The 16,432-nt window shown below is 40.2% G+C and overlaps 1 long non-coding RNA gene across 1 annotated transcript; it reads right to left on the bottom strand.

Moving 5' to 3' along the window:
• Positions 1-2,570: 2,570 nt before the first annotated feature.
• LOC307188849 lies at positions 2,571-14,514 on the bottom strand. The gene is made up of 3 exons (XR_013829076.1): positions 14,435-14,514; positions 12,692-12,843; positions 2,571-3,113 (listed from the first exon to the last, which is right to left on the bottom strand). It is a non-coding gene; the product is annotated as an uncharacterized lncRNA (long non-coding RNA).
• Between the last annotated feature and the right edge of the window lie 1,918 nt (positions 14,515-16,432).

The following is a 16,432-nucleotide window of genomic DNA, read 5'->3' as shown; positions in this document are numbered from 1 at the left end:
TTAAACCTTCCGCTTTTATTTCGATTGCACAGTAATGTGAAAAGAAATCATCCTCAGCCCATTTCTGATCCTCTCCTTAAACCGTGATTCATGCATAAGATCGACCCCCTTTTTCATCATGTCTTTAGGTCTCCCCACATCCCCATGTCATGGTTCATCCCTAAGCCTGTAGCTGCCAAACCTCCAACTGGCTGTGCCGAAAAGGCCTGCTGCTTAAAGAGCAACACCTGCATGAACAGAGATTCCTTTATAGCCATGCTGAGATGAATAAGGCAAATAAACATTTCCCAAAGCTTTTATCTACCTGAAGCAACTGAGTTACTCTGTATTTCTTAGCATATGTGAATCTTGCAAGGGAGGCATCAGTAAGGAAGCTGTGACAATTTTTGCCTCAAAGTCTACTTTGCCTGACATAAATATAGTTATCTTTGCTCTCTTTTGGTTACCATTTCCAAGGAATACCTTCTTCTATCCTTCTACTTTCAGCCTATGTGTGTTCTTAAATCTAAAGTAAGTCTCTTATAAACAGTATTTAGTTGAATCTTTTTAAAAGAATCCATCCAGCCCCTCTATATCTTTTGATCTGTGAGTTTAGTCCATTTACACTTAAAGTAATTATTGATAGAGAATAACTTACTATTGCCATTTTGTTAATCGTTTTCTATATTCCCTGTAGTCCTTTTGTTCTTCTTTCCTCTCTTGTGTCTTTATTTGTGTTTTATTGATTTTTTTGTATTGATATGCTTTAATTCTTTTCTCTTTTTCTTTTGTGTATCTTCTACAGGTATTTTCTTTGTGGTTACCATGGGGCTTACATAAAACATCTTGCAGTTATAATGGCCTATTTTTAAGTTGATAAAAACTTCACAAGAGACAAAAAAGGACACTGTATAATAATAAAGGGGTCAATTCACCAGGAAGATATAACATTTATAAATATATATGCACCCAACATCAGAGCACCTAAACATATAAGGCAAACACTGACAAAACTGAAAGGAGAAATAGACAGCAATACAATAATAGTAGGAGACTTTAATTGACCCACTTTCAATAATGGATGGAACATCCAGACAGAAAATAAGGGAACAGTGGACTTGAACAACACTATAGACCAAAAAGACCTAACAGACATATATAGAACATTCCACCCAATGGCAAGAGATTATACATTCTTCTTAAGTGCACAAAGAACATTCTCCAGGACAGATGACATGTTAAGTAATAAAACGAGTCCTAACAAATTTAAGAATGTTGAAATCATACCAAGTATCATTTTTGACTACAGTGGGATGAAATTAGAAATCACCAGCAGAAGAAAAACTGGAAAATTCACAAATATGTGGAAATTAAACAACACATTTCTGAACAGCCAATACATCAAAAAATAAATCAAAAGGGAAATTCTAAAACATCTTGAGACAAACAAAAATGAAAACACAACACACCAAAATCTACAGGATGAAGCAAAAGCAGTACCAAGAGAGAAGATTATAGCAATAAATGCCAACATTGAAAAAGAAGATAAACAACCTGACTTTATACTTCAAGGCATTAGAAAAAGAAGAACAAACTAAGCTCAAAGTTAGTAGAAGGAAGGAAATAATAAAAACTAGAGCAGAGATAAATGAAATAGAGAGTAGAAAAATAGTAGAAAAATCAATGAAACAAAGAGGTGGTTAAAAATTAAGAAGGAAACCTTACCATATGTGACAACATGGATGAACCTTGAGGACATTGTGCTAAGTGAAAAAAGCCAGTCACAGAAGGACAAATACTGTATGATCCCACTCATATGAGGTATCTTAAATAGTCAAATTCATAGAAGCGGAGAGTAGAATGGTGGTTGCCAGGGGTCGGGGTTGAGGGGGAAATGAGGAGTTGCTATTCAACAGGTATAAAGTTTGAATTATGCAAGTTAAATAAATTCTAGAGATCTGCTGTACAATGCTATTCCTACAGTTAATAATACTGTATTGTACTCTTATAATTTTGTTGACAGTAGATCTCATATTATGTGTTCTTATGACAATAAAAACAAGTAACAAACAAAAATAAGGAAGTCACATCGCAGTTAATTTGTTTCTTTTGTGGGAGAAAGGTAGCATGCTACGATGCAAAGATTCAAAAGAAACTCAGGATGTGTGGTTACAAGTCTCAGTTCTGCTTCTTGGTAGTTCTGAATTATTAAAAAATAATTTTATCTTTCTGAGCTTTGATTTCTTCAATCTGTAAAATGGGAATAAAACGATCTGCCTGACTGGTGTCACAAGATTATTATTACTGTAGTTTACATTCTCAATTCCAAAGCTTTTCCAAAGATCCACCATCAATTTTGGTTCAGAAATTATTTTCTCAACTCCCTCATGAAAATTCCAAGGCTCAGTGAGGTTTAGTGACATACTCAAGATCACACAGCTAGCAAACAAGGGAGCTGAAATTAGAATCCAGGTCTTCTAGTTTCTAGTACAGTGCTTTTCTTGGTACAGGGCTGCCATGCTACATAATTTGAGGAATGACATTGCTGTCTTCAAAAGTGTTTTCTTATCATCCTGCCATTGTTTATATTAGCAGTAAATCTTGATCAGCTTTCTGGAGACATGTGCTTTCTTACTGGGTTAAGGCATTTGAGAGATGATGAAAGTTGGATGCTGGCTTAGTGAGGCCCCCTAGAAAGCTGTGTGTGCACATGTATGTGTGTGCGTGTAAAAATATTTTCTCCTTTAAGGAGAAGGTACAAGAGAAATTGGAAGGTTTGGGTCCCCCCTTCAGTTTTCCTCAAGGTAATTACTCACTGAGGAGGAACAAAATGATGGCGAAATATTCCATGTGTAATTGGGCACTTTTACCTGGACATGATTTTCTGAGCAGTCCTTATATCTGATACATGAGCCAAAAATTAGCCTACACACAGATAGCCCACATGCAATAAGAGTACAGATTACATCCTCAATGGGAACAAAGAAGCCTTCCGCCCAGAGACCCTTGCAATTTTCACTTTGGCCAGAACCCCACGGTTTCATCTATTAGACTTGCTTGCTCCAGGGAGCTCTCAGAAGTAGGATCTTCTGGGCTAGGATCCAAAGTCCTTCTGGTATTAAAAAGGCACATTCCTACATAAAGATAACAATCTTATTAGGGAAACAGTCCATTTATCCCATCCTTTCATCCTGGAAAATCAAACAGAATTCACATCTCTTCATTTATAAAGATCTCAACAATATTCTTAACAATTTTGCCATTTCTCCAAAGAAGATATACAGATTGCCAACAAACACATGAAAGAATGCTCAACATCATTAATCATTAGAGAAATGCAAATCAAAACTACAATGAGATATCATCTCACACTGGTCAGAATGGCCATCATCAAAAAATCTAGAAACAATAAATGCTGGAGAGGGTGTGGAGAAAAGGGAACACTCTTGCACTGCTGGTGGGAATGTGAATTGGTACAGCCACTATGGAGAACAGTATGGAGGTTCCTTAAAAAACTACAAATAGAACTACCATATGACTCAGCAATCCCAATACTGGGCATATACCGAGAAAACCAAAATTCAAAAAGAGTCATGTACCAAAATGTTCACTGCAGCTCTATTTACAATAGCCAGGAGATGGAAACAACCTAAGTGTCCATCATTGGATGAATGGATAAAGAAGATGTGGCACATATATACAATGGAATATTACTCAGCCATAAAAAGAAACGAAATTGAGTTATCTGTAGTGAGGTGGATGGACCTAGAGTCTGTCATACAGAGTGAAGTAAGTCAGAAAGAGATAGACAAATACCGTATGCTAACACATATATATGGAATATAAGAAAAAAAAATGTCATGAAGAACCTAGGGGTAAGACGGGAATAAAGACACAGACCTACTAGAGAATAGACTTGAGGATGTGGGGAGGGGGAAGGGTAAGCTGTGACAAAGCGAGAGAGAGGCATGGACATATATACACTACCAAACGTAAAATAGATAGCTAGTGGGAAGCAGCGGCATAGCACAGGGAGATCAGCTCAGTGCTTTGTGACCACCTGGAGGGGTGGGATAGGGAGGGTGCGAGGGAGGGAGACGCAAGAGGGAGGAGATATGGGAACATATGTATATGTATAACTGATTCATTTTGTTATAAAGCAGAAACAAACACAGCATTGTAAAGCAATTATACTCCAATAAAGATGTAAAAAAAAAAAAAAAAAACCAATTTTGCCATGAGCTAGTCCTGCTGTGAGGGTCTTTTTTTATTCTTAAGTCTAGACACCCAGCTCCTGGCATCATCTATAGTGTCTGAAGCTAGGGGATAGGTGGGGATGGATGAAGAAATTTAGAAGTTTCCACAGAGAGCTTGGGGGAGCTTGTGGGGCATCAAAAAGCTCTTAGAGAAAAGTTGACAGATGACTTCAGAATAAATGAATCCCTTAAAACATTCAGGGTGTAAAATATTAATGGAACCAGTCCTTGGCCCCAAAAGCATTTGAGATTGTTTTCAGTGATGCCAAAACCTCTGAAAAATAGTTAAGCAATGTTTAATGACTGGAAAAGCTGAGCTGTTCACCCATTCCTGTGTTATTTGTGAAGCACTTGAAAGAATCCCCTGACAGAACACCACATCTGCAGTGACTCCATTAAGGATGGCCCCTTGGAGGGTCTTGCAAAAGAGGGTGGGAACGAAAAGCTGAGTAAGAGTCTCATCAGGGAAATGAAAAACATTTTGGAAGTGTTTCCATATTGAATTGAGTTGCATTAGTCATTCCCCTGGAAGAGGCTCCAGTGCTACCAGCAGAAAAAAGAAAGAAACTAAAATATCAAGATTAAAGTCTGCATTATAATGACTACCACACTGAGAGAACTGCCCATCTGATTTTACAAAGGAACAACAGGGCATAGTTTGGAGTTGCAGAGACTATTATTAATGTGAGGATATACTGAATCCCAGCCCCATCCCCGAATTATCATTGCAATGACTTAGAAACACAGCTTTAGAAACATTGCATAAGGAAACACAGCTGATAAATATCAGTACCTTGATTTGAATCCAGATCTATTTAATCCCAAAGCCCATGTTTAAAAAAAAAATTGCATGATGGAATCTCCTTTCCTGAAAATCCACCCATTCTTCTAAGTTCAGGTCTTCCTACGGGGGACCTAGTTTAGGTCTAGTTTCAGGATTGTAGACCAGTATCTTTAATACTTTCTACAGACACCAGAATATATGAAGTAAGACTTGGAAATCTAAAATAAACAGTTTTATCTATCTATCTATCTATCTATCTATCTATCTATATCTATCTACCTATGTATTTATGGTAATACAGTTTTCTAGAAAAGCAGAACTATTGTCTTTTTTTTAAAAAAAATTCTAACACTGGCTTGGCCATTGTTTCTAGTTTTATGAGTATGGGTAGCTCACATAACATTTCTTAGAATTTTATAAACTATAAAATAATATAACATTTTCTGTGACTTACCTATATAATTGTCATGAAGAGCAAATAAGATCAAGCAAAGTGATCAGTCAAAATATGAAATTACTACTGTGACTCAATTGTAAAGGGCTTTATATAGTTTCTTAAGTAGGGAAATTTTGATATATGCCTAAAGAAATGTTACATTGAAAATTAAGGATGATTCTTTTTTAAATTTTCATGACCTTCTTGGAAACCTTTATTTTTCTTTAGATTGGGTGTTATCTGGAAATTAACAGGGGGCACTTTAAAGAATCCATAAACCCCTTGGTACTACATTCAAAATTTTGTTTATATTTGGTTTCTGGGGGGAGGGTCCATAACACTCACTGTATTTCCAAAATGAGTGCATGACTATAAAAAAGTTTAAAAAGCACCGAGGGTCTAAATTGTATAATCCTATAGCCTTGGATACTGAGCTACGGTTTGAAGGGATTGATAATTTCATACACTTTATCAGTCAAGATCCAGTCAGGAAAGCAGAAACCACACTATGTATTTCAACAAAGGCTATCTAACATGGGGAATTAGTTCTACCAGTTTTAGAGAGCTGTACAAGGAAACAAGGGAACACCAAGAATATTTCATAGACAGTAAATGTTGAGAGAAGCTACTAAGTTTAGGGATGGGGAACTGAAGGAAAGAGGCTAGCATAACCAGGATCTTGGAGCTCTCTGGAGGGGCTCCACAGAGCTGGCAGTCAGACCTCTGAAAATAGAAGTACCATACAACCTCTGAAGAAGCATGATAAGACTGCCCCAAGAAGTGAAGAAAGAAGCTTGATGCTGGAGCAAATACCACTGAGATGACTTTGGCCACCGCACAAATAGGAAAGTGGTTCCTTTCCTCCTCCCTATTTCTTCCAATCTCCTTCCAGTACCTCCCATTGTCAGATCCTAGCAAAAAGCCAGGGAGTTGACAAAGGAGTCCAGGAAATGTAGTTTGTAGAGTCCCTAGATCTGACATCACAGAAGAGAGTATATAAAGGTAGATTTGGTAAATAATTTCCATACTATGCCTTTTAGTGCTGTCTATAAAGAGAACATAATAGGAATTCCCTTATCTGTTTGGAAGGAACTATTCAATATACTTGAAATTGTATATCAGTGATCCTGCTATTTCACACACATCCAGACTTAACTGAACTAAAATCCTATGCATATTCCAGACATCTCCCTGATGGTTTTTTAAGGATCCATGTCAGGACAAGGATTACTACTTACACGATCTAATGGGACTTAGGAATGGGGAGGCCTTGTCACCATTCTGGTTGGCTTAACCAAAGATATGAGTGTTGAGATTGAAATACAGGCAGTAGTTCAAGTATCCATGAGGCCAAGATGAACGTGGGAGAGTAAATTTTCTGAGTAAGAAAGAGAGAAGGAGCAAAGCATTTGGAGATTCAAGACGAGGCCAAAGAACAAACTTTCTTGCAATCCTCATGCCAAAGACTTCAAGGAGAGCAGATATACTCATGATAGATGTGGCTAGAGGTCCAAATACCAGGTATGGAAAAGTCAATCACCAGACTCAACCAGATCCTTAAAGGTTACTGACAGGCCTTCTAAACTTTGTGTTCTTTTAGGTAGACTTGACCTTCCATGTGAGCCATGGTAGTTCCTTGTTGGATAAATCTCATCTTCTATTAAGGCCAGAAGAGTAAACCAAGAAGGTAGGGGTGGGCTCCCTTAGGACAGAACCCAGCAGAGGAATTCAGGTGTCTGGGAGAGCAGTAGCACCAGTTGGAGCTCTTCATGGCTCTGACATGAATAGTACACATGAGCCCATGTGTGCTCATAGCCCTAACACTGCCTTGCTCATTTCCTAGGTTCTCCCTTAAATCTTCCTACTCTGGTAAGCTTGCTATTATCCTCCTCTGGATGCCTGGTCTTTATATCAAACTTTATTAATAATGAAAACAAAAAATATATGGTGCTCACACCTCTTAAAAGGCCTTTAATGTCTATTAACATATTTAATCATCCCATTAAGCCAATGAAATTGGAACTGATGATTTCACTTTCCTTTACAGGTAAGGAAATTGAGGCTTCAAGGTTAAGTGACATGCTGAAGGACATATTTTTTAATGGCTCATCAGGGACTTGAACCCAGGCCTTCTAATCCAAAGCCTGTGATGTTTCTACTTTATGTCGTTACTTTAGAGATTAAAATACTCAGACCTTGCGACTGTTCCAATCAATATTATGAGTCACTATGATAGATCTACATACATTGGAAAAATAAACTATGGTTCAGATATATTTGTGAAACACTGAATACTGTATCCCCATCTACATAATTCATAATACATAGTGGGATATCAAAAACTCTTAAAAGTCTTACAGGAAAAGAAACTCTACTTTTTGTTTAAATTAGAATTTTCTCATTTGTTAGACCACAGGTCATTCATTGATATGAGCATCCATTTTTATCAAATGTTATACCGGTGTTGCATGAAACACTGGGGAAATATGGCCTCATCCCATATTCTGACCCTTGACCTTTCAGAATCAAAATTTATCCTCTCCATAGACTGTCACACAGCCAGTGGAAGTATTCAGGCAAGGCTGATGGCTAGTTAGAGGAATTTTTCAATATTGGCTACAGGTTGCCACACCGTAGCTATCCTCTCACCAGACTCAGTGACTGGCAAAAAGGATTTTAATATTCACAAGAATTTCATTGTAGAAAGATATCAGTGCTGATGATTCAAGGTGATTCCATCTATCTTATGGCCCGTATTTTGTTTTTAAATTACTAGCTTCTAAATGCCCTGTGGTCATTCATTATTTATTAACCTTCAGTGTACTCAGTGGATCCCTCCTATAAAATGGCCATCTTGGAAACAAGTAATTTGTGGTGTGGTTGTGATTAGTAGCTACTCAGATTGAAAAATGTTAATAAGAAATTAATTAGGCAACACAGCTGGAAAGAAAACAGAAGAACAGTGAGTGATGGGCAATTATAAGGAAACATGGAACACATTTCACCCCGTAAGAGTGGCAAAAACTCTGATCTACACTATTTTTAAAAATCTCTCTATGTTCTCAGTCACTTGTACTTTGACATTGTATCTCAAAAAGAAATTCAGTAGGGCTTCCCTGGTGGCGCAGTGGCTGAGAGTCCGCCTGCCGATGCAGGGGACACGGGTTTGTGCCCCAGTCCGGGAAGATCCCACATTCCGTGGAGCGGCTGGGCCCGTGAGCCATGGCCGCTGAGCCAGCGTGTCTGGAGCCTGTGCTCCGCAGTGGGAGAGGCCACAACAGTGAGAGGCCTGCGTACCGCACAAAAAAAAAAAAAAAAAGAAATGCAGCAGACATTTATTGAACATTCTGTCCTAGGCGTTAGGTAAGAGGGACTGGAGAAGGCAGATTAATTCCTTGCCTTAAGTCTTTTGCACTCTAGTAACTAGGAGGTAGACATGCAAAACACTGCCCATACACTCTAGAAAACAAATAAAACTGAGATATGAACCACAGAAGAGGCAAAGTAATTTCTGACAGGGTTGTAGCCTGGGAAAGTTCCACAGAAGAAGTTACGTTCAAATTGCAACTTGCATGTGAATAGGAAATCTCTCCCAGCCTCTCTCCCCAGGGTCCTCTTCTGCCCCACTGCTCTCTGCCCTCAGTGGCCTTCTCTCTCTGGCTCCACCCTCAGGACCTTTGCATGTGCTGTTTCCTCTGCTTGAAACCCTTGCCTTCTTTGATCTCTCTAACTTTACTTGACTTTCAAGTCTCTCCTCAGGGAGGCCTAACCTGATAACCTCCACCCAATATAGGCTCAATCTCCCACACTGTTCTTCTCATGACATTTTGATAAGTTCTTTTATAGCAAATCTCATACTTTTTTCTTTTTTTATGGCACGCGGGTCTCTCACTGTTGTGGCCTCTCCCGTTGCGGAGCACGGGCTCTGGACGTGCAGGCTCAGCAGCCATGGCTCACGGGCGCAGCCGCTCCGCGGCATGTGGGATCTTCCCAGACCAGGGCACAAACCCGTGTCCCCTGCATCGGCAGGCAGACTCTGAACCACTGCACCACCAGGGAAGCCCACAAATCTCATGCTTTTGACTTCTGTATTTTTATATGTTTGTTTGTTTCTCTTCTACATTGTTTTGTACCTCCATGAGATCAGTAGCTGGGTCTATTTTGTTTAGTACTGTACAGGCACATCTCTTTTTCTGTTTTGTTTTGCTAAATTTTATTGGATTATAGTTGATTTATAATGCTGTGTTAGTTTCAGGTGCACAGCAAAGTGATTCAGTTATACACAAATATATATTCATTCTTTTTCAAATTCTTTACCCATATAGGTTATTGCAGAATATTGAGTAGAGCTCCCTGTGCTATACAGTCGGTCCTTGTTGGTTATCTATTTTATATACAGCAGTGTGTGTATGTTCATCCCAAGCTCCTGATTTATCCCTCCCCCCACTCCACGTTTCCCCTTTGGTAACCATAGGTTTGTTTTTGAAATCTGTGAGTCTGTTTCTGTTTTGTAAATAAGTTCACCTGTATCACTTTTTAAAATTAGATTCTACATATGAGTGATATCATACGATATTTGTCTTTCTCTGTCTGACTTACTTCACGGGCACATCTCATTTTACTGTGCTTCACAGATACTGTGTTTTTTTACAAATTGTAGAATTGTGGCAACCTTGTGCTGTCAGATGATGGTTAGTATTTTTTAGCAATAAAGTACTTTAAAATTAAGGTACATACTTTTTTTAGACAATGTCATCGCACACTTAATATTAGACTACACTATAGTGTAAGCATAACTTTTAATATGCATTGGGAAACAAAAAAATTCGTGTGACTTGCTTTATCATGATATTTGCTTTACTGCAATGGTCTGGAGCCTGACGTACAATATCTCCGGGATATGCCCGTATCTCCATACCTCTTTCAGTGCCTCGCACCCAAGAAGGGCTCAATAATCATTTGTCAAGTGAACGAATGGGGCATCTTCAGGTGAATGAGAAACTCCAGTGAAAGCTCGTTGACATCAACCTGAAGGGTGTGTATGTTAATGGAAGCTTCTAAACTGTGGGGGGGGGGAGGGGAGAAGGTGGGCTACAGCTCTCTCTCCACACAGAAAGAGGAGAAGCTCAAATGTGGGTAAAGACAAGGCATTATTTGGTCACATATAAAAAAGTGAAGCACTGTTTGGGGTGAACAGAGGTAGTAAATTCGTGGCTCTTGAATGCATATTTGGTTATTGGAAACACCCTCTTTGGGTTCATACAGTGGGAAGCCAGATTTGGTCTGTCTGCTTATAGAGAGGCACCTTTTTTCTGGAGGGGTGGCTCTATATCTTAGAAACAACGCTTTTCCCCTTTACCTACCAGGGATGATTTTTCTCAGGTTTAGCTTTCCATGCCTCCCAGTACCATCAGAACTGTAGGATGTCAAGGGTCAGGATTAGGGTACAGACTGGGGAAAGGGCTCAAGGATGGACTTGAGTTCACTTTGAGTGAATATCTTAGTAGACTTCAACCTTCATGCTTTGTATCAAGTCCAGCATAGCTCACCAGAGGTAGAAGGCCCATAGAATCTGGGAGCAAATTCTTATAAGAGAAGGATAATTGTACTGATATATACTGAGTTCTAACCATATGTCAGGCACTGTGCTAGTGCTTTATATGCATTTTCTAATTTAATTCTCGCAATAACATCCTGTGAGTTAGGCCCTATTATTATCCTCATTTTATGAGGAGAAAATATAGGCATCTGAGGCTAGTGAAACCATTGGACTGTACAGCCTGTGTGCTTAGCCTCCTCTGCATCTGGAATCTGCAACCACCTTAGGTAGTTGCTCAAAGATCAAAGATTCTGGGCTTGGGATCCCAGACATCTCTTCCTCTCTCTAGAGCTAAGGACCACTGGCTGGTCCACAAAGGGTGGGTGAGTTGAGGGTGGTGTACACGGTAGGACTGGTTGCGCAGAATTTTAGATGCTAAGCTAAGAAACCCAGATTTTATTCTTGGGAACGAAAGATATTGTTTGAATAAGGAAATGGCATGCAAGAGATCAAAGGTCAGAGTGTGACAACTGGGGGCTGGGGGTGGTACTGACTAAGCACAGGAAGCCACAGGAATAGCTCAGCAGGTGTGAACCAAAGTTGTGGTGGTGAAGACAGACAGAAGACTCATTTCAGAATAGAGTTGATAGGACTTGGCAACCAACTGGTACGGAAAGAGCTGCCTGTTGTTATTTAGTGATGAAATACACATTCCCATACATCCAGCTACACACTGCCTCTCAGCAAATACACTTCTAATGATTGGTCAGTATTTACTCAACAGCCAACATCCTCACTTTACTAAGAAATGTGAATTGGCTCCATCTCTGAAGAAGCACGAATTTCTAGGCTTCTATGACTAATGAGACTGCTGTTAAGAAATGGCTGTTAATGTTAAAAAATAAAATCACATACATAGGATGCTACACATGTGCTTCTGTCACACTAGGACTTATGAGGTTAAACTATTTTTACTTGTATGTCATTATAACATAATATTATGACTTTGTTCATTTAGGGTTGATGTTCTACCAACTTTTAAGTATTTCAGTGACAAATTTAAGAAATAGAAGAACAGGTGAAATAAATGTAAAGACAGAGTTAAACACATTAAAATGAGCAGAAGATAAATTTTTGCCAGACTTCTAGTTGACCTATTTTGTTAATACAGTGCTTAACAAGTTGTTTATGCTATATATCTATATCTATACATTGATTTACAGCTGTTGCTTTTGTTTTGCTGGTATTAAATGGATGAATATATGAATGAAAAAATGATTGAATATACTTTCTAGGATCAGATATTGAATTTAATTCTGAGTTCCCTAGTAGCTAGGGGGAAAAGGGAAATACAACATACAATATAGTTCATATCATGTTACTAAAGAAAAGATATATTTATCTGAATGAATAAGGTTTTGGCATGGCAAGAAATTCAATGAGGAATTTGTTTTATTAAAACTTTACATAAGACATCTTGAGGTAAATAATGTTAATTCCTCCTCCTTGTGCTTCCTCTTAAAACAAATTTCTTTGATTGATACATTTTTGTATTTGTGTGCCTAAAATTTGGGATGTGGTCAAAGCAGGGATACAGAATGATCAAGTTAGGGTAGAAGGACTCAGTAGGCAGAAGAAGCAGTGCAGACTAGTGGTTAATATAATGGGTTTTAGAAGTGAAGGAATCACTTCTTTACCTGTAGAGTGGAGATGATGGTGATGGTGATGATGATGATGGTGGCAATGATGATGATAATGATGGTCCTTATGATGATGATGAGATGGTGATGATGATGACAATGGTAGTGATGATGGTGATGATGATGATAATATCTACATCACAGGGATACTGTGAAGATTAAATGAGATGATGAACAAAAATGTGCTTAGCATAGCAGCTGCCACAGAACAACTGTCTCACAAGTGAAATCTCCAAATTGGAGGGATTCTGACTGCACTCCCGTGACAAAGTAGCATTGTTTTCAAAGAGCCCTTTTTCACTGACACCATCTCCCTTCCTTCCTCTTTTCATGTCCTGTTAAATATGAATAGCACCACTGGTAATGAAGGTCCCTTTTTTTTTCCCTCTTGAGTGCCCTTCTCCAAATGCAAAAAGATTGTGTGATTGCAGAAGTGACGCATGACAATAAAGCTCAGACACATATAATTTCACCCATTTCTCATTGCATGGTATCACGCCTCATTTAATTTGAGTAAATCTTAGGACTTCATCTACCCTGCAAGTTTCTCCAGGGAAAGGACAATGCCTTCTCTTTTGTTCCCTCTACTTCCAAGCTCAATCCCTTCAACACCCATATCTGGAGCAGCCTGGTATGATCTAGGCAGCAAATAAAGTTCCTGCCCTCGTGAAGCTTAACTTTCAGTGGGAAAGCCAGATAAAAGGAGTAACAAAATGAATAAACACGACAGGTTCAGATGACAAGAGTCATGCAGAGAATCTCAGATGACAAGTCATGCAGACAATCAAAAGGGCCAAGGTGAAAGAAATGACTGGAAGCCTATTGGCTTGGGGATCAAGAGAGGACGCTCAAGGAGGTAATAACTGGACCAAGATATAAATGGTAAAGGAGCCAGCTGTGCCATGATCTGGGGGAGGGTGTTCCAGACAGGGAGACGAGAGCAAGGGCAAAGGCCCTGAGGTAGAATGAGCTTGAAGTACTCAAAGAGTAGAGAGAAGGCTCATGTAACTGGTGTGTGGCTAGGGAGAGAAGGAGTGTGATGAGCAGAGGCCAAATCCAGAGCTGACTATGAAGAGGACCCTACAAACATCAAAAAGAGATTGCGTGGCTACAGGTCCCTCCACTTTGCAGAGTGAAGTTCAAATTTCAAGGTGCTTCCTACACCTCTTATATCCAGAGTTCCCTACAAGTCTGCTACCATTAAAGTCCTGAATGGTATAACTCCTACTGCAGAGATTTCAAAAACTACATCTAACTTGGTCCTCACATTAACCTCAGGAGGCAGGTTATTGGGATTTCTGCTTTATGGCTGACAGATCTACCATTTGGAGCACTTGATAGAAATCTTGTAACTTTAAGTGGTTGTGTTAGGAGTTGAACCTGCCAATCCAGGCCCTGAGTTTCTGCCACTACACTGAAGATGCCTCTCAATTCTTCTGTGCCCTACTCTCCTATCATTTTAGACTGGCCTTATAAATGGGTCTACAGGGACAACGGGTGTAGGAATGAACACACTGAATCAACTCAGTGAGTCGGCCCTGGCATCCGCCTCCTCCTCAACATCATTAGAACAGTTCTCAAAATAGTTACAATTTATCTAGCACTTACTGAAACATGCTAAGCACTTAGCATACACCACTAAATTTCCTTCTCCCAATAATTCTAAGAGGTAGGTGTAATTATCATCTCTACTTTACAGATAAAAATAAAATGATGGCCCAGAAAGTTTAAGTAACTTACCCAAGGTCACAAAGCAGTGAAGCTGGAATTGAACTCAGACTCAAGGCTAAATAGACTCTGAACAACTTTGATAGTCACCTACACGGAGCAGAGACTGGGTCAGCCACAGGGGTACACACGAGGGAACAAGATTCAGTTCATGACCTTGAGAAGGTCAACGTGTAGATGAGGAATCTCTTTTCAGGGAGCACAGCCTATTTTTTGCCTGCCCAGCCCTCCCAGGCAAAGTAAGCACAGAGCTTGTTTCTGTTTGACAGCTCAGCAAGTTAGCATCTGGTTGTGCAGGCAGGAGTGGAGGAGGAGCTGATTAGGAGGAAGCCATCCAGCCCTAAGGATCAGCATCAGCATCCTGGGAGCCAGAGGGTACGAACCCCATGAGCACTTAAGAGGCTCCATCCTGGCATGGGAGATAACTGGAAATTCTGATTTCCCCAGACCAGACTATTGAACCACAGTCCAGACTGTGGTTATTTATAGTCCCCTAACAGCCTTGTTTACACAACCTGCCTGGATGCAAATCAGCATATGGAAGCGGTGGAGGCGGCGAAGTGTGCAGCCGGCAAGGACTGGGGGATTGGTTTTACTCATGTAGTGTTAACACAGTTACACATGACTGCCCACACTCCTGCAGTCCAGGGAGAGAAGGAGAACACACAGTCCCCAGGACCCTTGCCCAGTCCTTCTGCCTGAGCGAGATATAACAAAAGGAGTGGAGTGGACTTTGACTCTTTCGACCCCTTCCTCCCCAATGCGCCCTGACCTTTCTTTTCCAGCCCCACCGCCCACCACATCTTTTACCTTCCCCCGCCTGTAAGCGCGCTCCAGTCACTCTTGGCTCTGAATACAAAAGCTCCTTCATGCTTTTGTGCTCTAGCTCAGGCTGTTTCCTCTGCTCAGAATGCCCTTTGCCCTTTCTCTGAATCTCTCTCTCTCTCTCTCTTTTTTATCACAAAGTGTGTTATATGTACAACTGATGGGGCAGCAGATGGCTTTAGGTAGTACACAGGCAGAATTCTTATTTTATGCAAATATTTATTATCTTAGATCTGAGCCAATGTGAACAAAGACACTGAAGATATAATAGTAGAGGCAGAGTGGGCTTCTCTTGTGGCGCAGTGGTTAAGAATCCGCCAGCCAGTGCAGGGGACACGGGTTCGAGCCCTGGTCTGGGAAGATCCCACATATTGCGGAGCAATGAAGCCCGTGCACCACAACTACTGAGCCTGTGCTCTAGAGCCCTACTGAAGCCCGTGTGCCTAGAGCCCATGCTCTGCAACAAGAGAAGCCACCGCAATGAGAAGCCCGTGCACTACAACAAAGACAGCCCCCGCTCACCGCAACCAGAGAAAGCCCGCGTGCAGCAACGAAGACCCAATGCAGTCAAAAATAAATAAATAATATAAATAAATTTAAAAAAATAGTAGAGGTAGAGTGTAGATTGGACAAGTATCTTGATGACTGTGTAGGGATCACTGTCATTTGGGAAACACTGCTCTATCTGACATGGTCTGCCTCTTATCACATGGGAGACAGGACTGGAATTCTGTTTTGCTCTAAGGTACCTTCCTTAACCTCTAAAGTTCACACCATCTGGTTACATGACGTTCCTTCACTCTCCAGGATGCCATCTGTCCTTCCTCTAGGGCATGATCCATAGTCCCTAAAGGCTGTAGCATTCAGAACTGTTTTTCTCCCAAGCTGAAATCCTGCCATCACCAGTGGAACATACCAATCTCCAAGGAAAACTCTCCAAAAAACCAGCCTCCTCTGTCTCTCCCCTCCTCCCACCTTCCCTCCCTTCTCTCTAAATCCTGGCAACCCTTAATCTGTTCTCCAGTGCTATAATTTTGTCAATTTGTGTTATATAAATAGAATCATGCAGTATGTAATCTTGAGAGGTTGGCTTCTTTTGCACAGCACAATTCCCCCGAGATCTATCTAAGCTGTTTTGTGAACAAATAGTTTTTCTTTTTCATTGCTATGGTATAGCCATGGTAT

Source organism: Stenella coeruleoalba (genome assembly GCF_951394435.1).
Source record: "Stenella coeruleoalba genome assembly, chromosome: 7".
Lineage (NCBI taxonomy): Eukaryota > Metazoa > Chordata > Mammalia > Artiodactyla > Delphinidae > Stenella > Stenella coeruleoalba.
This window is presented reverse-complemented; position numbering and strand designations above follow the sequence as displayed.